Source organism: Agelaius phoeniceus, chromosome 5 (assembly GCF_051311805.1).
Source record: "Agelaius phoeniceus isolate bAgePho1 chromosome 5, bAgePho1.hap1, whole genome shotgun sequence".
Classification (NCBI taxonomy): Eukaryota; Metazoa; Chordata; class Aves; order Passeriformes; family Icteridae; genus Agelaius; species Agelaius phoeniceus.
In genome coordinates, this window is record NC_135269.1 from 25,302,470 (window position 1) to 25,328,963 (window position 26,494).

The 26,494-nt window shown below is 45.8% G+C and overlaps 1 protein-coding gene across 1 annotated transcript in view; it reads right to left on the minus strand.

Annotated features, from left to right (window-relative positions):
* TCF20 (transcription factor 20) overlaps positions 1–26,494 on the minus strand; it is a 131,007-nt gene that overhangs the window by 97,417 nt on the left and 7,096 nt on the right. The window contains exon 2 of the mRNA XM_077178638.1: positions 21,763–21,876. The gene's annotated coding sequence lies outside the window, so the exon portion shown is untranslated. The remainder of the gene's footprint in view (positions 1–21,762; positions 21,877–26,494) is intronic.

The following is a 26,494-nucleotide window of genomic DNA, read 5'->3' on the forward strand; positions in this document are numbered from 1 at the left end:
GGGTTTTTGTTTCTTTTCTTTCTTTTCCCACCAGGTTTTTGGTTGGTTTTGGTTTTGGTTTTGGTTTTTTTTGTGTGTTTTGTTTTTTGGTTTTTTTTTTAAAGAAAGCTGAGATTGTGATTTTGATTCTGTTGAAAACTCCCCTGGCCCATTCCCAAAACATATGCCTGATGAGCAGAACGATGACTCTCCCAAATGTACTAAATGGGGCAATTTTGGGACCTCTTCCAAAATCTCTTTCCATCTGTCCATCTTCTGTCCAGCAATTCATCATCTCCCCCAAATCTCTAACTCCACTGCATGCATTCTTCTGCCCTGGCATTAACATTTGTCTCTGTCCCACATTTGTCTCTGTCCCACATAACCCAGTCACATCCCACCTCTGAGCAGCACCTTTGCTCTTCCTGGAGCTGTTTCCTTTCAGACACGACACCAGCTAAATTCTCCAGTTTACCATTCCCAAAGCCAGGCATCTCTGGGGCAGAACCACTGCTCGCAAAAGCAAGAGGGATAATTCTATGTCACAGATCTTTGTTTTCTGCTGCAAAAACAGGCACCAGTCCAAAAAGCAGAGGCATCAAGTTCTGCCTCTCCTACACCAGCTCACACGAGCTCCAGTAGTTCACTTATCCCGTTTCTCTTCGGGATTCCTTTATAAGCAAGGGTGAACCCTCTAGCACCATTATCTGACCTAATCCAGCCCTGCTGAAATCCCATCATTTGCCTGCACAGAACATGGAAAGAACTAGCACTGATCTTAGACTCGAGACTATCACTGGTCCCTGTACACTAGAGAGTTAAGCATTAATATTGCACATGCCCAGAAGAGGTGGCAGAAAGACTCTTCTGCCTGCAGCAGGTGAGAGACCTGCAATTTTCCTGGGAATCGGGCTTTTTCCTTTAGCCTTCTGATTTACAGAGCAATCAATAGGTTTCTGCCCATTGCTGCCACCCCCTTTAGTTTCAGAATTGATGGGCGGCAGCGCTCCAGTGCTATTGTGTTACAGACAAACTGCGAAATGCCACCGAGGCGAGTGCTCGGCTGAGTCACGCACAGTCAGCACAACACAAGGGGCCGGCAGGGTTGGAAAGCTCCGCACGGACCTGACCGTGCCAAGGCAGCCCGTTCCCACCTGTCAGCAGCCCTTGCCAATGCCGTTTCTTGCCCCGCAGAGGTTTTGACAGCAGAAATTATTCTTAGGTCTCTCTCCCTCTCGCACATGTATACACATACACGCAGTTTCATCGGATCACTTCTCAGCCTGCAATAGCCTTATCACACCCTCATAAAGCTGGGAAGTACTATTAAATGGGGATAACAGGAGAGGGCAACGGCAGGAAGCAGACGAGTTAGCTAAATGAGCTGAAAACAAGTTGTCAGATAACACGTCAAGACAATCCAAGTCTTCTTCTGCTTCTTCTGCTGAGGGGGCAAAGAAGCCCCTCCTGCCTCTCTTCCCCCAGCACATTCCCCTGACTAGATCTGGCTGAAAAACGCTGTCTTTACTTGGCTACTTTACCACAGCATACTTGCGCAGTAACAAGGAATGCGGGAGACAACTGGGACCATTCCATTCGGTAACTGCGCTGATCTCTATCTATGTCAGCCTATCACAAAGCCATGCCCTTATGAACCCAAATGCCAATATTGCTCCATCTCCGGGCCATAGATTTCAACTCCAAATGGTGAATAGCACCGAGTAAGTGCAAGCCTGCTTTCATTCAGGTTCTTCCATCTTCTTCCTTCCCCCCAGCTCAGTCAGAAGGGGTTCAAGCCTAATTCCTGCCTTCCTCATCAGATGCCCACAGCCAGAGCTTACAGAGGGAAGCTCTCTAGCACATCCTCTTCTGGAGGTGCAGAGAGGCTGAAAACGTCATCAGCAGATGAAAGCTTGGTTTGAACCACAGCAAGTCGAGTCCTCATCGGCCTTCTCTCCACTGGGATGGCCTATCTTCTCCCCTTCCCTGAACTGCACATGTTCTAAATGATACTGCAGCCACACCACTGCCAGGACCACTTAATACAAACCTGCAGCTTGAGAAACAACTGTTCAGTGCATCATACCAACAAGTACCTGGTTCATAACTTGACACCCAATCCTGCCCTTTCACCTTCCAACATCTTTTGAAGGCATTTTCCAGTAACAACTTACAACAAACCAGCTTTCAAAGTCAAACAGACGTAAGAATGCCTTAATTACACTGCAGCAGGTGACACACCTTTTCAAAGCTTTAAGGAAACAAAACACAAACCAAAACAAGCTTCTCCTCCCACTCATCACAGAACAGCATGAAGGAGGTCTTATGGAGAAGCTTCTCCTCATCATACTCACAGCAGGATCCTGGCTGCTGGTGAGAAACCCAGTTGCCAAAGCCATTTCCCACTTGCTGTCTCTGGGTGTCACTGGGAAGCAGATCTGTTTCATAAAAGAGCCATGAAAAACCTCTCTGCCCACCACCCTATCCCATCAGGAGCAAAGGCTTCACTCTAGCTCGGAGAAAAGCCTTTGTGCTGGCAGGCTAGGGGATATTCTGGGCAGCCAGACAACACCACATTCCTTTCCCTGTGAAACTTGTATGAAATGCTGTATCTTAGACAGACACTTACTAGTGTTTAAACTAACACTTTCCAAAAGAGAAAAAAACCCCACATTTAATCAATATCCCCAACTGGCTCAAGTGCTCATGTCTACAATCCAAGGAGAAGAGAAACACTAAGAGGAGCAAAGAGAGGGAACACTGAGTGTTTTCATATTAAATGAGACACATGAGAGAGAAATGACAAAATGGTCAGCAAGTGCCTTCCAAAGTCACACAGCTGTACAAGAGCTTTTTGTACCAGAAAAGAGATCTTATAGCAAGCCAGAAAATAAGCTGTGTCTTCAAAGGAGTGCAAGGTATGGTGTGAAGAGAAAGTAAAGGAAAAGGGAAGCTCAAGCTGCTCGAGCAGCTGTAATGCTTTGATTGGAACCAGTAGATGGTAAGCTGTAAAGCACATTAGCTGGATGGATGGGGTAAGTACGAATAGAGGGATCCCACATTTTTGTCTCCAGTGCCTGCAGTTCTGGCAGGAGAACATGGAGGACAAGTGAAATTTCTTAGATGCAGGCACCACCCAGGAGGAGGAGGTCTTGCCAAATTGCAGTCTCTGTAGCCACAGGATAGAAGCACATGGAGTTCCTTTGACAGTCCAGAAGACAGGCTGGCCAATATCTTAATTCAATTAGACTTTCGCAAAGATAACAAAAATATCAACAGTGGTATCAGGCAGAAAATCAGTTATAAACTAGTGCAGACCCTCACATTTCCAAGAGTATGAAAGCCAACTGACAGAGACATAAAGAAGCAGCTTCTCTCTTAGGGTCATTGTTCCAAATTACCCACACTGGAGTAGTTCTTCACTTTCTGAGGACACCTGGGGTCAGCTCTGGTATCACAGCCAGCTCCAGTGCCCAAGGCAGGCTATCAGACTGAATGGGTCAGTGGTCCAACAGTGGGACAGTGTCTATGGCACTTCACCATGGGCATAAAGCAAACCACACAGCAACACATGAACCATGACACCCACACAGTGATGATCCAGCAAGATGCCACGCTAAGAGGCTTGGAAGAACCACTGACATGGTCTATCCAGCCAACACCTCATTCATTTTCATCCATCTTTTATGTTTATTTTATGTAACCAAAATAACGAAAAATCCAGTTCTGTGGTATTTGACATTGAAGTTTGTGCTACCCCACTGCATCGGCCTGCAACCTAGGTCTCAGATGTGTAAGAGTCCTACAAGAAACAGGAATAACCTACAAGTATCAGGAAAGTAGATGCCCCTCCCTAATAAGGATTAAAAATCAAGAGTTCTCTGGGGCAGAAATGTGGCTTACATCAAAAACTCAGGAGAGGGGACTAAGAAGGAGGATTGAAATATAAGGCTACATTTAACATACAGCTCTTCTTGGGAATGACACTTCTGCTGTGCAAAACCCAGCATGGCCCATCTTTATCTGAACGGCCCACCCATAGGGTCTGATCAACAAAAGTGCACATTCCACTGCTGAGGGACAGGCCAGACAGGCAAAGGCAGGTCTCTGTGAGACCTCTGTGACCTCCACTCTCCCAAGGCACAAGCTGGAAGTCATTGCTCCTAAAAGGTAATGAAAAATTGAGAAGTTTGGAGGGAGGGAAGATAAGATTCTATATTTGAGATTCTGCGAGCTGAAAGGGAATAAAAAACTGGTTGAAGCCTAGCTCTGCTAAAAAACTCTATGTGCAGACATAGAAACAATGTTCATTTTACATTAGAAACCAGGAAACGAGGTGGAAGGAGAATGCAAGACAGCGCTGTGTTTCTGCATTAAGGTTTTTAAGTACACTGCAGGATTTCTGTCTCAGAGTACTCATTGAGTTACATCAGACTGTAATGGCCTGTTGATTTTGAGAGATTATGGCAGCGCTGCTGATGCAGGGGGAGAGGAGATGGAAGGAGAGAGAAGATGTGATGCATCAGCCAGCGTGCACACACATTTCAGATGATTACCCCTACACTCCTGTGCAAGAAAGACACGGCAGAGTCACAGCAGGACCAGGACCAGGAGCAGACTGTGCGCGGGACCCTGTTAGCAACCAGCACAGACACAGAAGGCAGGTTTTTACCCTCTAGGGCAGCAGATGCTAAAAGCAACATTTCTGCAGGGCAGTCCCATCCAGGGCTAGCAGGACCAGAGCCACATGGCATGGCATGGCAAGCATAATGGAGAAGGTCAATCCCGTGTTCAAGGTGTGCAACGTGTTCCTGAGATGGATTCAATCTCACTCTGTCAGGCTGACAACTTTGCTTGCCTGCCTATTTCTCTCTCCTGTATTTCACAGAAAGATGGTATCCTTTCCTTTTCCTTTCTTTGCTCCCGGGCACAAGCAATCAAGAACAAAGGATGAAAGAAAAATGCAGGGGGGGGATGGGGGGAGAGCGAAGCGGGGGAGGGACATTTGAGAGTTAGGGAGCAATCTTTAGCAGAGAGAAGATAATTTAAAAAAAAAAAAAAAAGCAAAAAGGAGATGCAGAGGCTTGGAAAAAAAACCACAATATGCAAATGAGGCAGAACAAAAATCAGAGCTGGGAAAAAAAATAAAATCACACTAAACCAACCCATGTCTCCATAAGCTCTCCATCTCTCAGACAAGGGGATGCCATTGGGGTGAGGGGTTCCCAAACCCTTCTACCACCCTCCACCTCCAGCAGATACCCGTGGCTCACTGCAGGCAGGCAATCTACCCTCTGGGGCATAGCAAAGGATGGGAAGAGGAAAGAGTAAAGCAATTCTGGAGCAGTGAAAATCCTTGTTTTCTCTCTGAGGTAGGGAGCTGTGGGGCAAACAGAACCAGCCAGGTGCTTCTAACACGATGTCTGTCAAACAATCTGATTTCAAGCTTCACTGGAGGAGTCCCTCAGCAGCTGCTTTAATCTACTGCAGCACTTTTCCCCCACAGCAGGCTGCATTCCCCTTGTGCCTCCTCCACTCTTCCACCAGGACAGAGGTCCCACAGGAGCAGAGACCTCTATCTCAGCTGGCAGCAGGTTGCCTCACAGATTGAAACACCTCAGGCCATACCACAAGCTAAGGAGGATCAGGCTTGAACCGGAGCTTTCCAAAGGGCATCCAGCTGCACAAGGAAAAGCAGGGTTTTGCTCCTGCAGATGACACATTATTCTTCTCACACTGCTCAGAGGTGGGTGTCAGCAAAGGTGGCTTCTTCCCTCCAGACCATGGAGTAAATAACTCATCCATCAGCTTGATCATTAGCGACACCGTAGCTGGTGGTGTGTTACGACACACCATAGTGCAGTTACCCTTCTACTCATCATCATTTATTTCTTCTCCTTCCAAGGTATGGCAAAACATCAGTGTGTGCTCCTCAGCTGGGAACAGTGAGAGCTGTAAAAGGGAACTAGGAAGCAGCAGGATTCCTGGCTTTTAGACAAAGTCTGGGGCTGACTCACCTGAAATACCAATTTTTAGCACCAGGAGTGCTCTGCTTTCATGTAAACAGCAGCTCCTCTGCTCCAGCTTTCTGCTCTCCTTCCTGTCCACATTTCTATTTGAACCATTATCTGTTTGTCCAGTTCTGCCTGTGAACACCTGAAGCTAGGGACTATATGCTATGGGTTGGTCCTAACAAAATATTTTTTTAAAAATCTATCGATATCAGAAACATGGTGTTACTTCTATTTATTACCAAGGAGCATCACTTAGTAAATACTAACTGACTAAAAGTACAAGTCACAGGTGTGTTGCAAAGGCTAGTTAAAAAGCAATTTCAAGAAGCTGACAAATTCCACACCAAAGGTGTCTAAGCTCTGGTGGCATGTGTGAAAGCAAAAGCTAAGCCTTGCACCATATTTTACAAAGGACTGTGGATATCAAGGTAAAGCCAACATGGGAAGTTGTGGTGGTATTGAGGGCAGTCAGATGTCTAAGGGGAAAACAGCAAGAGAACAAGAAGACAACAGTGAGAGAACAGGAAGAATAGAACAGTAAGTTTTTGCAGAGATTTCTGCCATGCAGATTGGTAACTCCAATCAACTGCAAAGGTCACTTGCACCTCCAGAAACTGGAGTGGCTGCAGGCACTGGCTGTATTTCCCAGGAGCTCCCTTGCTCCCAAGTGTGACTTCCCCACCCCAGAGACCCACAGGGAGGCAGAGTGAGAAGATGTATGACGTCTCAGTTCACATCTTAGCCAGGTCTGTGTCCCCATCAGTAAGAACTGCCACCACAACTGACACTAATTGGTTCCCTTGTCATGCTGCAGGGGTGACACAGACCACATGGGCACAGACAGGAAGCCTCCCTCTCCCTCAGGTCGCAGCTAGGCACCCTGGTAGCAGAGCGTGCATGCATAGCTGGTGTTGCCACGATGTGTGATGCCTGCTCGGTGAAAAAAGAGCATCACTATCTGGAGCTGTTGAGCCTGCGTCACTCACTGCAAGAAGCGGGGGGGGAAGACAACTACCAGCTTAAACCAGATTTTACTGGTAGGAGCATCACCAGAATCCAGGCTCTCAGGGACTTTACAAGGGATCCTGAAATGTTACCAGCTACAGTTGCAGCCTCCATATCCTCTGTCAGCCTGGAAAAACAACAATTAGCACACGTGTGCATTAGTGCATGCATGTGTTTGCATGAGCCTGCGGTGAAAACATACACAATAAACACTACGAGGAAGAAAGAGATTGTTGTTTGAAGCTCAAAGAAGCTATTTGTAAAAATCTGTGTGCAACTGAGAATTAAAAAAAAGCAAAAATTACTTTCATCTTTCTGTGAGGCACAGGGGGCAGGGAATTAAGCACACACACCCCCCAAAGCAATGCCCAGGAAGAATTATGCTGCTCGTGATAAATGCACTTTCTGGTCCTGTGAAAAATCTGACATAATGAAAGTACCTTGAATGCAATTACTGGCACTTGTTTAGCATGGCAGGGCATTGCACTGCCACTGGGCTCGCTCCTCTCTGCTCCCAATTAGCATGCCAAGTACTCCAGCCACACACATGGGCTCACGGGTCAGGGATTGGCGCGGAGGAGCAGCAAACAGCTACCTGCCCACCAATGAGGGAGCGAGCGATGTGCTGGAAAGCTCCAGCTTCCTTCATTTTACATCCTCCCATCCCTATCACACTCTTTTCCTCCACTCCTCCAGGGTCTCTGGAGGCAGTGATAAAAACCGCAAGCTCTCCCCCTCCTCTCTCAGCTGGTCTCATTCACGGCTCATGGCAGACCCGGTTTCCTCTGGGGACTCACTAATGAAGACGGCCAACGTTAATCTCTTTCCCCCTCCCTGACGGGTCGATTTATAGTTCCACGGAGAGTCCTGGATTGCAGCCAGAGGGCTTGACACATTCTTCTTGTTCCAAGACGAAAGGGGAGGGGGGGAAGAGACAGGCGCGCGCGCACACACACACACACTGAAGTTGCACACACACATTTGTGATTTGGATTCAGCTGGAAGATGCAGCTGGAAAACCTGTTTACCTGTTCTGAAACAGCAGCTGAAGGGAACAGTAGCCAACAGCGCCTTTGTATATATGTGTACAGTCCAAACATCTTTGTGTTTCCATAGCACCTCTTCCAGCCCAAAGACCCCAAACCACAGGGATCACTCCCTCATCACCAGGATGAAATAAAGCATCAGTTGTGTGCCAGCAGCATTACCCGTGAGTCATTAGGAAAGGAAGCAAATGATAACTTCTCCAGGATAAATGGCAGGGGGAGAGAAAGGGGAAATTTTAGACAGGCAGAAAGTAATGAACTGGAATTTGGTGAGGACACTGAGGTTACTGTCCCCTCATCTCGTGAGAAGTGGAGTGGGATCTTTAACAATCAATTGATCAAGACCTCGTCTCTACCTCTTATCCGTAAGAGTTTCCAGTACTCCTTGCAGCTTCTTCAAGAACAATGCTGGTGCATGGGCTCAGCTGTGGCTCAGAGAGAAATGCACCCCACTGGTACCCCCACCTGCTCTTCTACAACACTGCAAGGCACTGCCTGCACTGGAACTCCTCAGACCTGTCACTCCCACAGCTGCACCTTCAAATGAACCAGAGAGAAGGAGAGACTCAGCTATTTTTTTTACAACTGAGCTATGAGGGAGCATCCCCTCCTTCCCCCGTGTGGCAGCCTCTGCCGTAGCCTTGTCGGAACCCCTAAGTCGGTGCTATTTGTTGAGCTCAGCTCCCCGTGCACACAGCAGACCGGCCTGCGCTGACAGCACAGCTCTGCTAATAGGGTCAGTCAGTGAGCTACTGCTGCAGAGCCGCAGGGGAGCACAAAACACTGCCTTTATTCCTGTAAGACCTATACATTACGTCCTCGCCCCCGCCCCCTCAGGAACCCAGTGCTGGATTTAAAAGGAGCACTGTCAACTCATTTAGGCCCATTATTTTGCACTAGAAGAAATGGCCTTTACAAATCTCAGTGGAAGAACACTCTCATTTCATCTTTAGGTAATCTTGAAGGTTTCAATTGCAGGGATGTAAACCACAATGCAAAAAAGCACAGACAAATAGATCAGATCAGATATGAGACTGCCCAGACACAGAGTTCCCCTTGCCAAGCTGACTGCAGAGCAAAAATAGAAATGAACACTGCACATAATTATAGTATTTTACATTTCCACTGCACTTTCCATCCTGAAGAATCCCCAAATGCACGCACATGTGCATGTGTGTGCATACAGAGAGGTAGGACATTGAGAAAATTCACTTACTTGTGAGAAAAAACAAGAAATTGTAGTCCAGTGGTAACAGCTTGTACAGAACCAAAGCCTTCATTAACACAAACACACACACACAAGCTCATAGAAAATCATTATAATGTGAAATGAGACTAAGCCAAGCCATAGCAATCTGTAGATCAGCAGCTCCAGCACTTCTGCTGCTGCTCAGCATTTCCCCCAAAACAGAAGATTAGAAACTGATCTTTTATTAGCTCTCGCCCTCTTGTTTCCCAGCAAAGCCCAAGGTGCCAATTCCACTTTGCTACTGCAGGGCAGGGGCAGCTCTGCAGCTGTCGATCCACAGGCTTCCTTTCTCCCGCTGCCGAGTGCTTTGCAGTCTGTAAGCAGGCACATCCCCCAGCCCTATGGGCTGCAGCAGCCCCATTTTGCAGACAGCAGAGCATCTGAACAGGGGAACCAAAGCCAGGGACAGTGCCCAAACCACAGTGCTCCTCTCTCCCTCCTGACAAAAGAGCCTGTACCAGGAACAAAGGCCTGTTCTCTACTTTGTGCCACCCAAGATACTCTGAGCAAGGATGAAAAGAGCCAGGAAAGAATACTTGAAGATAAGCAAGAGCAGAGACCTGATGCTCTAGCAGAAACCTTCGACTTTCTCAGGAGGCTAAGAGGCAGGGGAGAGAAGAGCACACACCTCAGCCTGGGATGCTGGGTCACTCCTTTCTCCTTCCTGTGTGTCTGTGGCAAGTCAGTCTCATCTTCCACATATTAAATATCTCACAGTAGTTTTAAACTCCCATCTGAGCACACAGGCGTTCAATGCTGGTATGTGGCCAAGCACATGAAGAATGGGGGTAGGAAGCTCAAGAGGAGACAGAGAAGGAAGCAGCTCTGAGGCACTACAATAATGAACTAATAGGTCAGAAGCAGGGAAGGAAACAGTCTGAGGTTATGAAATGATATAACAGCTGGCTTGAGAAGGCTAGGTTGGTTTTTTTTAATGACAAACAGGAATCTCACCAACAAAACAACGTAATCAAGTGTAGTACACAACTACCCATTCAGGGAAGAGCCTTAGCCCTTACACTAGCATGAGGCCAGTATCTGCCTTTGATGCCCCTCAGAAGAATCTGTTCACTCAGCAACATGCTGCAGTAATGTCTAAAGCTCAGTGAATGAGCGCCCCATGCCTCTCTTGGCAGATATTCTGGGGAAGAAAGATATTTTGTCAAGGACACTGCAACAACACCCTCCCCTATACTTCAGGAAACAGTTATGGGATTGCCATCATCCAGAGAGGACTCCAGGTTTTAATAAGGTCACATCTGAAAGAGCCCCACCTAATAAGCTGCATGGAAGTCAATTTATCGACCTCAGCACATGAAGTTGTGGTTGCAGGGTGTGTAGGTAATTCATACCTGATGCTCAAGGCCATCCCCTTTGGCTAAAAATGGGAGACCAATGCAATTTCCTAAATTTAATTTAATAATCCAGTGCTTTATTCAGAAATGCAAGGAAAAGCCTGGTTAAAACAGGATTTTTGTTTTGACAATGTCTCTTTAACAACAAATAGCTGGCTGCTCAGTTCCCTTAGCAGGAGACAGCAGGTGCTCAGCTGGCTGATTTAGCAGCAGCCACAACTGCCACCACGAGCTGCTGGGTGCAGTTCACAGGCTGTAATTCCCAACTCCCCCAACACAGACTCCCAAAGAGGGGGAAGGGCTAAGGAAGTGAGAAGAAAGGCAAGGGGGTGAAGTGTTACTGAACTAATGAACAAACCTCACTGCCACTTCCCTGGGGCATCCCCACTAGCCTGATGGGCACCTCCGTCAGCTGCCTTCCCCCAGCCTTGTGTGTGCACCTTCCTGCATAGGGGAATTCAAGGCCTTTCACCCCTCCTCCTCCCTCAGCAAATAACACACCCAATTTTTACATGCATGCAACACCAGCAAGACACTCCATGATCTTCTGAGACCTTCCCCAATGGCCTCATTTTATGGAAACCAGTGTCCCAGTAAACAATTAGGAAGCAGGAAGACCATGTTGTACAGCCTTGTGCCTACAGAAAATCAAGGCTATGGAAACACATCTTAGAAGAGGGTATGGTACAGCGAGAGGCCTATGGCAAAGATTGTTAGAGGCCACCTTACAATCATCTGTAAATTTAAAAATAGACATGTGCATGTGACTTTGTGATTTAGTTTTTGTTGCCGTTTGGCAATTGTATTTTTTAAAACACACAACATAAAAATGTCAAGACAAAAATTCTCGCCATTTCCTTTACCTCGCCCATCTTGCCCATCCAGCAATGAAAGACTTTTCTAGGCTGAAAGACTGAGAATCGGTGGGCTAAGAAAATTATATCTCCTGAACAGTGAGAAACTGAAAGCTGTGTTGTTAAAAGGGAATGGGATTTTGCTCAGCTCACAACAAATTCTGGATGGTCTTCACTTGATTTTGATACTGTCTATACCAAGACTTATATTTATTGAGTTATTTTAAGCTGCAGAAAGGCAAAATTCTCTTACCTACAATTAAACTATTAGAGCTCACAGAAACATCCATTATACCTCAGTAACAGTTCTCTAAGGCCTCCAAAAAATTAAAACACAGAGCACACATTACTCTTTATTGCAGCCTTAGATATATCAGGGTTGATGACAGTACCATTTTTTAAATCCATTGTGATGGGGTGAATGGGGGAGATAAACCGGTACAAGCCTAGTTTAGAACAAATGCTCCCTTTGGGTCATCTGTAAAACTAATCTAGACCTAACACTAGAAAGCATGCTCAAGGACAGAAACAAAATCCTTTTTTTTATAAGCATACTATCAGTGGAAGAGTTTTGAGTAAAAATAATAATATATCAGTATATTAGCGAACTGTTATTGTTGGCTACTCAAGCAAAGTAGGACTTCAACAACCCAGGATTTACAGGGCTGGGAGCCTGGTGGGTCCCTGGTTTTTATTTTGTGCCAATTTGCATTCACTCATGCTCCTGGGTAAGTGATGATGCCATCAGCAACTTCAGCCCAGCTGGAAAAGTGGGTTAAGAAAGCAGTGGACACTCATCAAAAACTAGGTCTCGCCTGCAGAGGGGTACACAGGAGAGGCAAGCTGAAGCACTTTAAGTGGATGGGTAAAATGACATAAAACACTCGTATGGACAGATTTATACAGAATGCAAACGTATCCCTGATTTGCCTGCTTCACTACTAAACCTATTTTTACTAAATCAGCTGAAAGTTAATTTCAATCTAAATAAGGGTACGGTCAGATTAGCCAAGCAATTGGGTCAGGGCAGACTAACAAGTTGTTGTCCTTTCAGACAGATATCAGTAACTCACCATATGTGCCTCTAGTCTTCTGCAACACAAAGAAACTTACAGTATCCTCAGAGAAATCTCCCACAAACTGTTTTTGTGAGACTTAAAAATCAGAGGGGCCAGTTTGGCTGGGAGTCAGCAATCTGGTACATTGGCAGGGGCAGGCTACAAAGGATATCCCAAGAGTTGCCAGTCTACCACTATTTCTTGGCTCCAAAATTAAATAGACATCAAATTCTTAATTTTCCCCCAAAAATACAGCTTTGACCCTGTAGGAGTGCTGCCTTGGGAACACCCAGAGAAGTTGCCACCAAGAAGAGGCATGTCTGCTGTGGGACGTTTTCCAGCCTCTCAGAAACAAGAAGCCAGGCAAGGGCTGCTGCCAATTCACACACGCTACTCCAGGACTGGGCAGTGACTCAAGAAAATTGCTTCCTGACATCTTCCCAGCAGTGACCCCAGCCATGCACCTGCCTCAAGAGATGCCAGCATGCCTTTATGGCTTTGACAAGAGATGCCTCACATGTATCAGCTTCTTTACTTGGAGAAGGGCCCGCCAAGCCACCTGGGTTCAACACTGGGTGGACAGAACTCCTGTAAGTGGACATTGAGAGATGAGCTTGTCACTGAATACAGGGGAGATACAGAGCTGGCACAGTAGCTGTTTCTTGAGGAACAACAAGTTGCTGGCAGCAGGGAAAACCCTAGTTTGCTGTCTACCTGATTTTCAGTCCTTCCTGCCCTAGGGTTACATCACCTTTGACTGGGATTTTGTAAGAATGAGAATACAAGGACAGAGGGAGAGATGTCAGTGCTCCCCCAACCCTCCTGCACCAGGACCTGGCTGGCTGTGGACTCAATCCATTGTACCTGACCATACTAAAACCCTTCCAGCCAATCTGCCAGTGTGTCACAGGCACCATTCTCCCCTGGCAGTTCCATCTAATCAGCACACCAAGTGCCAGGGTTCCTCGCTGTTTGCTCTCTCCCCCCCTCTCACCAGGGCTATGCAGCATTAATGTTTCACTGGCAGCTCTCGCTCTCCTCCCAGCTCCATCAAGCACATCTCTGCTCTGACCTACTGCCCCAGGCAGCTGGCTCCTGACCCCCAGAACCCACAGCTGCCCCAGCCTGACTGCCCCTCAGTCCCATCAGTGCTCTGCATGCCTTTGGAACAGGAAAGCAGCAATACCCCTCACTGCCCCAGGCAGCCGGCTGAGACCACCAGGCTCATCCTGCCTGCAGCTTAACTGGCATATTAAGGCTGGAAGGGGAAAATGCCCAGCACCCGCCCTGCATCCCCGCCAGCCCCCTCCCTTCCCCAGCCTGCCACCATAGCGTAAACCCTTTTGTTTCTCAAAAATATTTCTCTGCAGAAATACAGCAATTATTTCAAAAAAATCTCACTCCTCACCACTGGTAGAAATACCATAGTCTGAGACAGTAGCTCTCTTGATGATTGCAGACAGTGGAATATTCCAGAAAAAAAAGGAAGATTTGGGGAGGGGGAGGGGGGGAGTATCTGGGATCCAATCTTTCTCTCCCTGCCAATCCCCTCCATCTCCAGCAGATTTCATTTTTATCAACAGGATTTCTGTGAAATTTTCACTCAATCCTCCCTCTCTCCCATTTCAACTCCCAGCTAAGCTCAAAGGTGCACAAGAATAACGTGCTTGCCACCCTTTTCTCGCAGGCTGGACAAATAAGTCCTCAGCTAGCCACATGGAAGCCATTAAAAATATATTAACATACCCAGCAGGGTCTGTCACTTTTTCTTTTCCTCCTCCCCCTCCCCTTCTTCTTAAACACAGAGAAGGAAGAAATCTTGCCACAGTAACAAGAGGTTTTCATCAAGTCTCATTACCTCAAGCGCAGCCGCGCACCACAGCCCCCACAAAGGGCAGCCTTCGGTTCCCGCTGTCATTAAAGGAACGAAGATCTTAAACAAAAATTAAACCCTGGACAGCATGAAGTTGGGAGCATATGAACGGATCAGGCAGGGAAGGGTATGAGAAAGCCAAGGGGAAGAGCAGGAGCAGAGCCACCAGACAGGGCTCCACTCCAGCAGCTCGGGAGGGATGGGGCAGGTTAAATGTGTCCCACAGAGAAGGGCAGAGGGAAGCATTTTCAACATTTCAAGCCAGCATCAAGGTATGCTGTATTTCCAACACTTAGTGACACAGCAACATTCTGAAACATTAATAAGGCTCAGGGTGAAACCAGACCAGCAATCATGATAAAAAAAGCACAAAGCTTTGTCTCAGTCTGTGATGTTCTGTGAAAGGATGATTTTGCACACTTTGACACATGTCCATTTTTACTCCAGGGGGTCCTCATCCCTTCCAAACAGCATCATGTCCCATGCATGCTGGAGTGGCTGCACAGCACATCTTAACCTGCAGCAGCTGCTCTAAGCCTGAAGCAGGTGGCCGCTGGTGTTTAATAGCTCGGGAGGAGGGTTTGAAGGGCAGAGGCAGCAACTCTACATTTAAACAAGGGATTTCTATACCAGGGGGTTGTTAGTCAAAGGGCCATCAAGTCAAAGTGCTCTTAAACTGTAGTTTTTCAAGTATTTCTTTGAGCAAATCGCTGGGTTAAGCAGCTTTCCTCTCCACCTTGGCTACTTTAATCCAGATCAATTCCCTGATTCAGTTCAATGTGCAGCAGCACGTTCAGCTGCACTGGCACAGCTGAACAAGTAGCTGAGAAGCAGCAGCAGGAACTGCTGAAAACAGCCCTCCTAAAACGACACCCTTGATTCAACAGACATGACACTAAGACCCAGGGGAGCAAGACACAGCATGCAAACCCCATGAAAACAAAGGGAAAAGGGATACTACATACATGGTTAACAGGTTAGAGATGAGCTAACCAAAAATCTGGTGACAGTGTGGCCATGTTTTATGCACCTCTAGACAAGACAGAAGTTTTATTTCTCCCATGAGAATGGAGAAAAGCAAAAATCTCTCCCTTGTGTAATAGGCAGTACAGTCAGGAAAGGCAGAGCTTGTAGAAGAACCAACAATGGAAAAGCACCATTTGGAAAGGTGGACAAAGACCTCTGAGGATCAAGAAAGATAGAAACCCACAGCTAGTGAGGAGTAAGAACTGTGTGGGGATACCAGAGAAATAACTCACTTGCAGAGTGATGAGGAGCAGAAGGGAGCCAGGACATGAACTGGAGGACACAGAGGCTGGATGAGGATGTAGAGGGTCCATGTTGGGTACAGAGGAGGAATCAGGAGGAACACTAAGAAAGCTATTTCACATCTCTGGTGTCACAACCATTCTGGTTGTGAACAGTTTAATGGGTCATTGTCCAAACAGTTCATACACCCCTGGTTCTGGAGTAATTACATCCATTCTTTAAAAAGACATCACATAACAAGGTCTACCAAAATTATGGAAGCAGATAGGAGTACTTACTGCACTAGAAACCAACTAGAAAATAGTGTCAATTTTCATAATGATACAATGCAAGTCAAATGCACATTTGCCTCTGCAGCACTGAAACGTGCTCTACTCATCCCACCTTGGAAAGGGAATGCAAGAAAGTGAGGAGGTTCAGCAACAAAGAGAAGAGACCTGAAAAGTATCAAATGTTTTTGTGAAGTCCACATGGGCAAAACAACAGCCATGTGCTGTGGAGTGAAGTGGAGTGAAGTCTTTTAGTGCCTCTATACTACAGCACATACCAGGGCTGTGACAGTGGGTGCATGCTGTTCTCCCCAGGAAAGCTGTCCATCTGCTCACAGCCAGCCACCACAACCTGGCCTAACTGCACCAGCCTTGGAAGAGCCACTCCTCGAGGAGCCAGCAAGACAGACTCTTCACCCACAACTGCCAAATTGGATACACTGCATACAGAGTCTACATTGCTGAGCCTCATGGTTGGTATTTCCACAGCCTCGCAGACAAACAGCTTGGCTGGGTTGCTCTTCCTTGCTGCTTCAACATAGGCAGCACAAACTCTGTTACGTAAAAGAAATCAAAAGCCCTGCTTTAAACTGATTGCAGGGAAATACTGGAGTCTTACGCACACTTTTGGATTTGACAGCAACACAATTAAGCCATGGGATAGTTGTGCTGTAACAGATTCCTTGGACTTGGTTCTATCCAAGGTAGAGTCACACATGAATGCTGGTTCAGTGTGCATTTCCTTACTTGCCAGCAGCCTGGATTCTTGAAAACTGACTCAGAAGACGAGTCTGTCTCAGATCACAAGTCAGGCCCTTGACGTGGGGTCCCAGATCTCAACATCTGCAACAGCCTCCAACTGCAGCAGTAAGGACAGTGGAGTCTGAGTCAAGGTACAGCTGCCTACAGTTGAAACAGGCCTACAATAAATGCCAGAGGAGGAGGATAAGCAGGCTCTAGGCACCAGTGCAAGGAAGGCACTGGTATTGATGTAGGCTAAGGTCATCCCAGGGACCAGCAGTCTGACACCCATGATTAAAGCCCAATTAAGAAATGTTTCCTGACAGAAAAGTCTATTAGGTTGTGGAACAGGCTCCCATGGGAAGTGGAAGAATCCTCATCCCACTTCTCTGTAAGAAGTGATAGGACAGGCAATAGGCAATCAAGCCCTAAGAGCGGTACGATTGCCTGATACGGAAAGTCTCGTAAGATGCCTCAGGAGTAACACAAACTTTAGAAATTTCCTCTGCCCCTCCTGCAAAACACCTCCTCCCCAGTTCTGCTGATACTGCTGCTTGCAAGGGAGCACCATGGACTACATCACTGTAGCCTGGGTCGTTTCACATATTTGGAGGACTGGGGCTTCTAAACCACAGCAGGTAACTAATGTATGCTACAGCAGTCTTGCCAATGGCTGTACCCCCAAAACCAATGGGATGATGGCGGCACAGGACAGGAATGAGAGGTGAGGAAATAAGAATTTCTTAGGCCATGTTACAGGCATCTTTATATTAACTCTGTCTGCGAGAAATAATGCAAAGAAAGGCAGTGGAGGATGCAACTAGGATGGAGGGTGTTTACTAAACTATGATTGAGTATGGTCAGACCTGTGTAATAGGATATGGCCTAATATATATGGAGATTATCTTAATTTACAGCAGACAATGTCCCTGTTGATAATATATACAGTATCAAGTAAGTTTCTGACACACTGGACTAGCAGTAACTTAACTGTTTGAGGTCTGAAAGACTCTTTCAGTTTACACTTTATTTAACATTTCATTGCACCCCTTACATATTTCCTTTTTTCTATTTTTTTGAATGCGAAAAGATCAACTTGGTTTTGAACTGTGCAGATCAATAGGAATGCTTACTTTGCCATATTTAAAGCTAGCAGATGCCTATCTCCTATTTGGTTTGGGGGTTTATTGTTGTTGTTATGGTTTTTGAGGGGGTTTGGGTTTTTTTGTTTGTTTGTTTTTTTTTTTTTTGTTTGGGGATGTGGGTAAAAGAGGTGTTAAGGATTCAAAAATTAATGTTTCACAAAGTTCGAAATCGACATCTTAACTTGTAACACACTTCCCCTCTCCCACAACACAGGTTGCAGAAGCTACCCAGGGCTGACACCACTCATGAAGCTCCATATGGTTCTGCTTCTCCTCATTTTTTCTCAGCCTAACAAACTTTGGCATTGCACAGATTTTCTTGGTCCTGATGAAACAGGAGAGATTCCAGCAATTCCAGTTTCTCCTTCCTTTGCTTTTACAAAGCTCCCATGGTGCCATCTGAGAAGTAATGGCAAAGATAAAGGCAAACTTGTTTGAACACCATTGGCAGTGTAGAGTTTTTCAGACTGCATTCAATATTGGTAACAATTACTTATATTACATTGGAGTTGAAGGACTTCAGTAATATCAGGGCACCTCGGGCTCAGCACAACTTACACATACACCAACAAATGTCTGTGTCTGACTAACAGGCTAGTAAAGTTTTTTAAGGTAGAAAGGCTTCAAAACAGATCGTCATTTTAAAGCACCCATGAGTTGACAACAGTTTGTACAATTATCACAAACCACTCAAAAAAAGCTTCCAGTACACCTGGGAAGCGACCATGTACACAGTAAGTACCCTGTATGCACCATAACTCAGCAAGTGCTTTTTGCAGCTCCCTTCTACACTCAGTCATGAAGGATATAGATCATTACAGCCTCCAGCTATAGAGCTTTAGCTCAGAGAGTAGCAGCTCACACTTTCAGCTCTGGAGATCCCCAGTTCAATCTGCTGCATGTCAGCCAAGAGGGCAGCTGTCATATAATTACAGCCACAACTTTGCATGAGAAAAAGTAGGGAGAGCGAACAGAGATCTTATTATAGAATTCTAGTTGCAACCTGCTGAACAGCTCCTATTTAAAGTAACTTCTTGTAAAGAGGAGAGAGAGGGGGCCAAAAAAAAAGGGAAAAGAGGAAAGAAAATCTTCCAACTCAGCTTCCCAATTCCCTGTGTTTTGCAGAACAAACCAGTGCTGCTTTGCAGCCTTTTGTTCCAAATGCATATGTACACTAGATGAGCACACAAGTGCAGAGCCAGGAATAAGGCTCCTGGTTTATCAGTCCAAAAAAGAGAAAAAGGAAAAAAAAATTCTCATTGCTGCAACTGAGGCATCTGAAGTCAAACAAGTCATCATAGTTTCTTCCTGAACTATAACCATCCCACAGCAGCCAACCCACTTAGTTATTCAATTGAAGTATTAAAATTTAAGATCAAGAAATCTTAAGTCAATTGCATCCTGTTTTCTTCAAGCTGTACATACACGCTCTTAGGAAGATTTAACAGAATAGAGAATCCAGGAAGAAAGTATGTTTGAAATACAAAGGTACAAAGCACAGTGAAAAATTCACTCTCAAATTAAAAGTTATTTTAGTGAGTGCAACAGAAAACAATAAGACAAAGTTTCTTCTTATCCATTCATCTTTCTGCAGGTCCTTCTGCACACAGAGACATTTTTGAGCCAAACTTTCTTCCAAACCAAGACAGTCAAAAACTACATTTGAAATAATGTAATCCAGTTTTTGAAGACATTGAAAGAAAAAAAAAAATCAGTTTTCCCACCAAAACAATTCTGGAAACCTATTTGAAGCTTAAGAGACAGATTCCTTGCAAAACATTGTTTTCCCCTTGACAGTTCCATCCATCCATCCATCCATGCATCCATGCATCCATCCATCCATCCCCCTGCAGTACAAAACCTGTGGACTGCACGAGGTGAATCAACCATTTTGGACCATGAGTAACAAATGGGAGCAAACTCTCCAACTTCCTGCAAACTACTTACCTGCTTGCTAAATACCACTTAAGTGGACTAATCTGACTCAAACTGCTCAGTACCTGCCTGCAAGAACACAGGCTTGCTGAAACACCTCAACAAGTTCATGCATTCTACACCACTGGCCCTCCAAAGCCCCCTGAAACACACTGCCATGCTTCCAACAAGATTTGAAGTACCTGCTCTGCAGCCAAGCTGGAAGGTGCTCAGGTAAATGCTAATGCCAAGCACAAACCTGCAACAGTAAACTCCAGAACAGAATTCAGCAACACTTTGTATTTAAACCAGTTGAGTTCTCTGCTGACATCCTCTCATCAGCCTTGTTTCTGAGGACCCCTTTTCATTTGGTTCAATATTCTGCTTCTCCCTTCAAGCAAGACCTACTCTGGAAACACACAAACTAGCTGATATCTCCCTCCCTTAAGAAGGGAGTAAGGGAGAGAATAAAGGACACGAAACCCAATTTTGAAGAAAGCTACATGCAGCTTCAGCAGCACAGATGCATTTGGGGTTGATTATGGACATGTAGCAAAATCCTGGCTAGGGCTCATCCCACAGGAGGAACCCATAAAAAATTCACCTTCCACTCAACCTTCTGCAACCAAGGAAAGCTCACAAACATCTGAGCCACACTTGTCCAACAAAAGCAGTACTACCCTATGCAGAGATGACTGAAATGAAACACCACCATGCTATTTTCTGGTATTACTTCTGTGAATTCAGCACTGATAAAGGATTCCAGATAGACACGCTCTGAAGACCCAAATCCTCTGCCTACCTTGAGAACACATGCAGAGGGAGCAGCAGCAAAACTTACACATACTTTTCTCATCTCTTCCAGCCTCCCAAGGCTGAAATGACTGACAAAGGTCCAAAATGAGGAATACACATAAATTATTAATGTTGCACTAGTAGTCTCACTGTTGCTGCAACAGTCTAAAGACTTAACAGAGGCAAGCTCTGCAGGGAAATACTACTTTACTTCAAAATCATTCATTCAGGAAACTTACAGAGGAAAAAAGAATCACTCTGCAGCACACTCTGTCAAACCCCTCAGCTTTAAGACCCTTCATTTTTAAAGCAAAAGCAATTTTAACAAGAACAGGAAATTTATGTGAAGCATAAGGAGCTTCAGATTTCAAGTGAGCAACACTGGAACAGCATTACTTCTGGACACAAATCCCAACACATACATCTTCTCACGCCTGACCTGGAAAGCCCATCCCACTTCTGACAGCCAGGTAAACGTTCTGTTTCTGCAGCCTCTCTGCTGGAACAGCCAACTGGCATACCAGCAGGAAGACAATGGGGAGCCATGCTCTACCAACTGGAAGGGAGCCAAAAAGCCACTTCAGTTTGTTCTCAGATGGCAACCTGTGCTTTACACCCATGCAAGGCTCCAGATTCACATTCCCACCAAGCTTTTATTTCATTCCAGGTCTCATGCAGTACCTGTTGCCACAGTAGCCACGTGACCACAGGCAGTACACAGAGAGACACAGCTTCCTACTGACATATTCCCTCCTCTCTCCTGTTGCAAGGGGAACAGTTTATGCAGGAGTATTAGTCCATTTTACATTAATTTCAAGAACTAGGACAAATAACCTGAACTTTGACATTTCTGAAAAAAAGTTAAATTATTTTCATCTCCCTTAGCAATCAGAATAGACTTACTTTTCATTTAAAACATGAAATTTCCCTCCCAAAATATCTGAAGTAGTTACTGAAATGTTTTCTTTACCAAAGCCTGCAAAGCCTCAACACTATTAATAACATTTTGAATATAAAGAGGCACAACTTTGCTCCATACCAACAAAAAAAACCACCAAACCCAGTCAAGTTTTCACACAATGAAGCAATTAATTTTTAAACTAGTACTTTCTATTAAAAGTTCTCACATTTAAAAACCCAGAAAGGTTTCCAGTAACTCTAGACACTGATGGGGACAAAGAAAAAACAGACCCTACCCCCAGCTGGATGGCATTCCTCTCTTTGGGTGCAATGTGGTGGTAACATTTGATTGACGCATCTGATCCATTCCAAAACTCCAGGCGCTGTTTTAATCATCAATGGGTAGAATCCTATTAATTTTCAGGGGGAAAAAAGAAAAACAGAAAAACAAAGTAGAATATGGATACAGGACACAGAGCACCCCACGTTTGTCTAGCAGATCCAGCTGATTTAGCTAGATCCACAATAATCAACAGATTGAAGACTGAGTTGATGACAGAAACTCACATCTACCAGCAAAAGCCCCTTTTTCCATTCCACCCTCTTTCTGTCATCTCAGCTCAGCCCAGTCTCTCAACACAACCTGGAACATTAGTCCCATACCAAAGGAAATGAAATAGGAGTAGGGAAAGGAGTGGGAAGAGATAAACCAGGGTAAATAGGGATAGCATGAAAAGCCCATTGGCACGCAACCAAGAGCCTACACAGGCCCTTGCTAGAGCAGAAAACAGGAGATCAAGCACGTACGAGGAGACAGAGGGAGAACAGATGTGGGAAGAAGGTTCAAGTGTCCCTGGGCTCAGGGGGTAAAAAATGGCAGCAGAGCACAGCAGTGAGCCCCAGCACACACAGTGATCTCAGCCTTCAGCAGCAGCACCAGGTGACCCACTGGCTTGGTGTCTGCCATCACAGGCATTTTCAGTATATCAATATTGATATTGGATGGTACGAGCAATGTCATGTGAACCTTCCACATCAACTAAGGCTTCCCAGTCTGCCCATAAATTTATTTGGCTATCAGCCAAACCCAGATCCACCAATACTAATCACTTTTGCTCTGAAATAAGCCTCCACTTACAGTCTTGCAACGAACAGTCACTGTTGTTTCATTTCAGTGCTGATGACAACTGAAAGCCCTAAGGACCCACAAACATAAGAGGTAAATGCTAAAGGAATTTACCCATTCCAGAAGCAGACAGAAGGTGAGCATCTGACCCTTCCAGCTGGCCAGCCCACACATCAGACCACCCCACATCCCATTCAATTAAACCTGGAGACTGGTACCTTCCCACTAGAAGTGGAACTCTGGCTGAATGGTCAGCAGGACATCAGGAAAATACTCCTGGTCTAGCTGACCAGCTGCCTGTTTGGGAACACAAGCTGCACAAAGGTCTTCGGACATCCTGCTGTTCCTTATATCTGTTCTGTGTTCCCAAGTCTCAGGAGGATTACCAGCAGAGAAGTGCTGGGTGAGGAAAAGTAGAAAAGGCAAGAACAAGCTGATGTACTGCAAAGGGAAGGAAGCAGCAGGTTGAAGATGGGATTTTACAGTAGGAAAACTGGTTGCTAGAGTGTAGAGCAGAATCTGGGGGGAACAGGAGGTGCTGGTCACAGAAAAGAGGCAGGCAAAGACTTGCTACTACAGGTAACAGGAAAGGCCTGTAGCCCCAGGCTGATAAATCAGATATTGCTGCCAAAGTCTCACACCAGCCCCTAAAGCCTCTAGCACTGACTGGGGGGCTCAGCAACAAGCAGGATCTGCCACAAGTACGTCCACCCAACAGTTTCAGGTAGACACTTAAGTTATCTCAGGTCCAGACCATTAAATGCCCTGATGACAAGGACAAAGGCCTTGAATTCCACATGATAGGTCCCGTGGAACTCGCACAATGAGAAGGACACTGCTTTGCCCAGCCTGCACAAGGACCACACAGCTGCAGCTCGTGCCTCCCTTAGGGTCCTCAGAGCCAGTGGCTGCACTCCCAGCCAGCCTGCCTTTGTAACCAACCCCCTGCCCGCCAGGAGGGCCTGAACCCTGCACCATCAGCAGTGAAAGCACAAACCTCCACCTCATGCTCTAAATAATTAAACTCTGTGGGAGCATCAACAGACTCATAAAACTCTTACACAGACCAAGCCAGTCATTAATGGGGGTCAAAGATGAGTGCTCTATTTTTTTTAAGAGTGCTTTGATGCGTGGGGAGAGTGGTGAGAGGAGATCTTCATTACCCTTCTCTGGTACCTGATGAATTTTTCCTTTCCTGGCTATCAACACCTCCTACTTCCACCCAAACCCCATAGCACTGGCAATCATCCGGACAGCCAGAGACAATTGGAAGGGGTGTTTGGATGACATCTGAGCAAGCTGGTCACCTGCAAGTAGGGAAGCAAGGGGCCTTGCTGAGCAAAGCCAGGCTCTACCAGAGGCTCAGCCGGTGCTTATTATGAGGTTTGGGTTTCCCCAGGGCTAGTGCAATGCTTAAAGTCATGCAAACCACAACCTCACACAGTCTCCCCTACAGCAAGGCACAGAGCAGAGCACAAGGCAGTAAAATATGTCAGGATTATTAGCTTGGGCTCAGAGCCAGAGCTGGGAGCTGCCACAAGAGTAGGGAGGCTGCCTGCAGCCCTGCAGGTCAGCAGGAAGGAAGTGGAAGTCCCCTGACAGGCAAGGAGAGGCAGCATGCAGGAAAGGCAAGCCACGGCTGAGGAAAGGTCACAGAAACACCAGTCTGACCCACCCCTTCTAGCATTAAAATACATACATATACATATATATTTTTATATATACACACACACACACACATATATATATACACATACACATGGAAGCTTCTTGCTCCTGTGCTTTGTTCAGACATTTTAAGGAAATGTCTGCTTTTCCCATTCTATCTACATTCCCCCGATCCATGTCAGCTTTGGAAATGGTTTCTTAGACTTTCCATCAATGAAAGCCTTGGGTAGAAAGAAGGGAAAGCAGGCAGTTTTGGGGAAAGGATCACCACAAGACAAACACCCCAAGCAGCAGGCACGGGTGTTGGATGCTCTGTCGGCAGCTCCAATTCCAGCTTGCACCAGCCCAGCCTCTGCCTGCTTTCTCTGCTGCATTTGCTTTGTGTGGAAGAGAGGCCCCAGACTGGAAGTGGCTCCAGGATCTCTGTTACCATGCCAAAAAAGTGACTGGAGTAGCAAGGCCAGATTCTATTTATCAATTATAAGTAGAACTGATAGATGCCCCTTTTTACAGGTCACTGGAAACCTTCTCCCAACAAGCTCCGATACTTGGACATGCAGAGGGAAGTTGGAGATTTACACACAGTATCAGCATTCATCTTTTCCATCATGGCAAAAGCAGCAGCTGTTACTTCCCTTATTCTTGGAAATAAGGGGGGAAATAGCTAGGACTCTTGAGCCTTGGCACCTCTTCCCCCTCACCCTTTGGCTACCAGAGATCCTGTTACTATTCAGGGCAGAAGTGCTCCACAGGGCACACATTCCAGGGGGCTGAGCCATCCCACGTGGCCAGGCTCAAAATGGCAGACAGCGATGAATAGGATAATTAGAAAGTACAACAGCAACCGCAACATAAAAACAAGCAGCTTCTATTACAAGAAACAGTTCTATGGCATGGCTAGATCCATCACCCCATATGCTAGGTTGTGGTGGTGCCTCAGGAGCCTGCTGCTATTATCTGTCTGCAATCACATTTCAGCCCGTCTTTCTGCTTAATGCTCGAAAAGCAAAGCTAATCAGATTCACTCTCTCTTTCTGCCTAATGTCTCCAGTTCTCAAGCATGCTCCATACTGCTTCAATTGATGTTCAAGTAACACTAGCCAGGAGCATGCAGTACAAAAAAAAAAAAAAAGAATCACCTATTAATTTTAGTCCTTCTTTGCACCTATTTTGTCTAAAATTTCTTCTACGCTTGATCTTTGCAAACAAAAGTCAGGAAATTCCCATTTCTCCCTCTACACCAGATCCAGCTCCCATATGAGTTCCCTTCTTCAGTGGTATCTGGGCAATTAATTATAGCACAGACCTCTCAGGCTTCCCTCTTACTCTCTGGAATAGCTTTTTAAAATGTTTGCTGGCTAGGAACTTCCAGATTAGGATGTCTTCTGCTGGTACTGTAATAGCCCCTCTTTGTTAATCTATCTGAAATGACCATCACATGCTCTGCCACTCCCTCTCCCTCCAGTACTACTTAATTACTACAGTCCTTCATGGGAACTCTAACATGCTCTCAGCATTTCAGGTCTGAGGACAAACAGGACCCCAAAAAGGCTGCTTTTTAACTGCATTCCTTTGCACTCCAAAGGGCAGCTGGAGCATTGCTGGAGTCAGCTACAACACCTGGATCTTTATTAGAGCAACCATCACAAGAGCAGATAAGCTGCCCCCAGACAGGGCAGATTGCATGAAAATTCAGCAAAGTGATCCAGGAAATCCAGGAAGAGACTGGTTTACAGGAACACCCATCATCATGAGGAGAAAAGTTACCCATTACAAGCACAGGAGAAGATTTGCCAGAAGAACAACAACTTAAAAGAAAAAAAAATCAGCAAGTATTTACACGAGAAGAGAAAGAGATGTAGGTGGAAGACAAATCTGCCAGGATACATATCTCTATCCAGGAGGAGTGAAAAAAAGGGAGACTGCAGAGATGAAACCCCAGACAGCCCATCAGCTTGTGCATCTGTACACATTCCCCAGCTAATACCCACTACACCAATCAGAACAATGGCAGCTCCAGAGAAGACCCTGATTATCCAAGCTCCTTCACTAACATCTTCCCCAGAGGCTGCATGCACGTGCAAAGGAATGGAAAAAAACCGTATCTCTCAATGAGATTACTTCCAACATTTTCTATATTGCCCCCACTCTTACAAATGTGTCTTTAAAAAAAATATTGCAGCTGGCTTATAAATGTGTCAGTTTTTAAAAACCCAAACATAGCCTTGAAAACA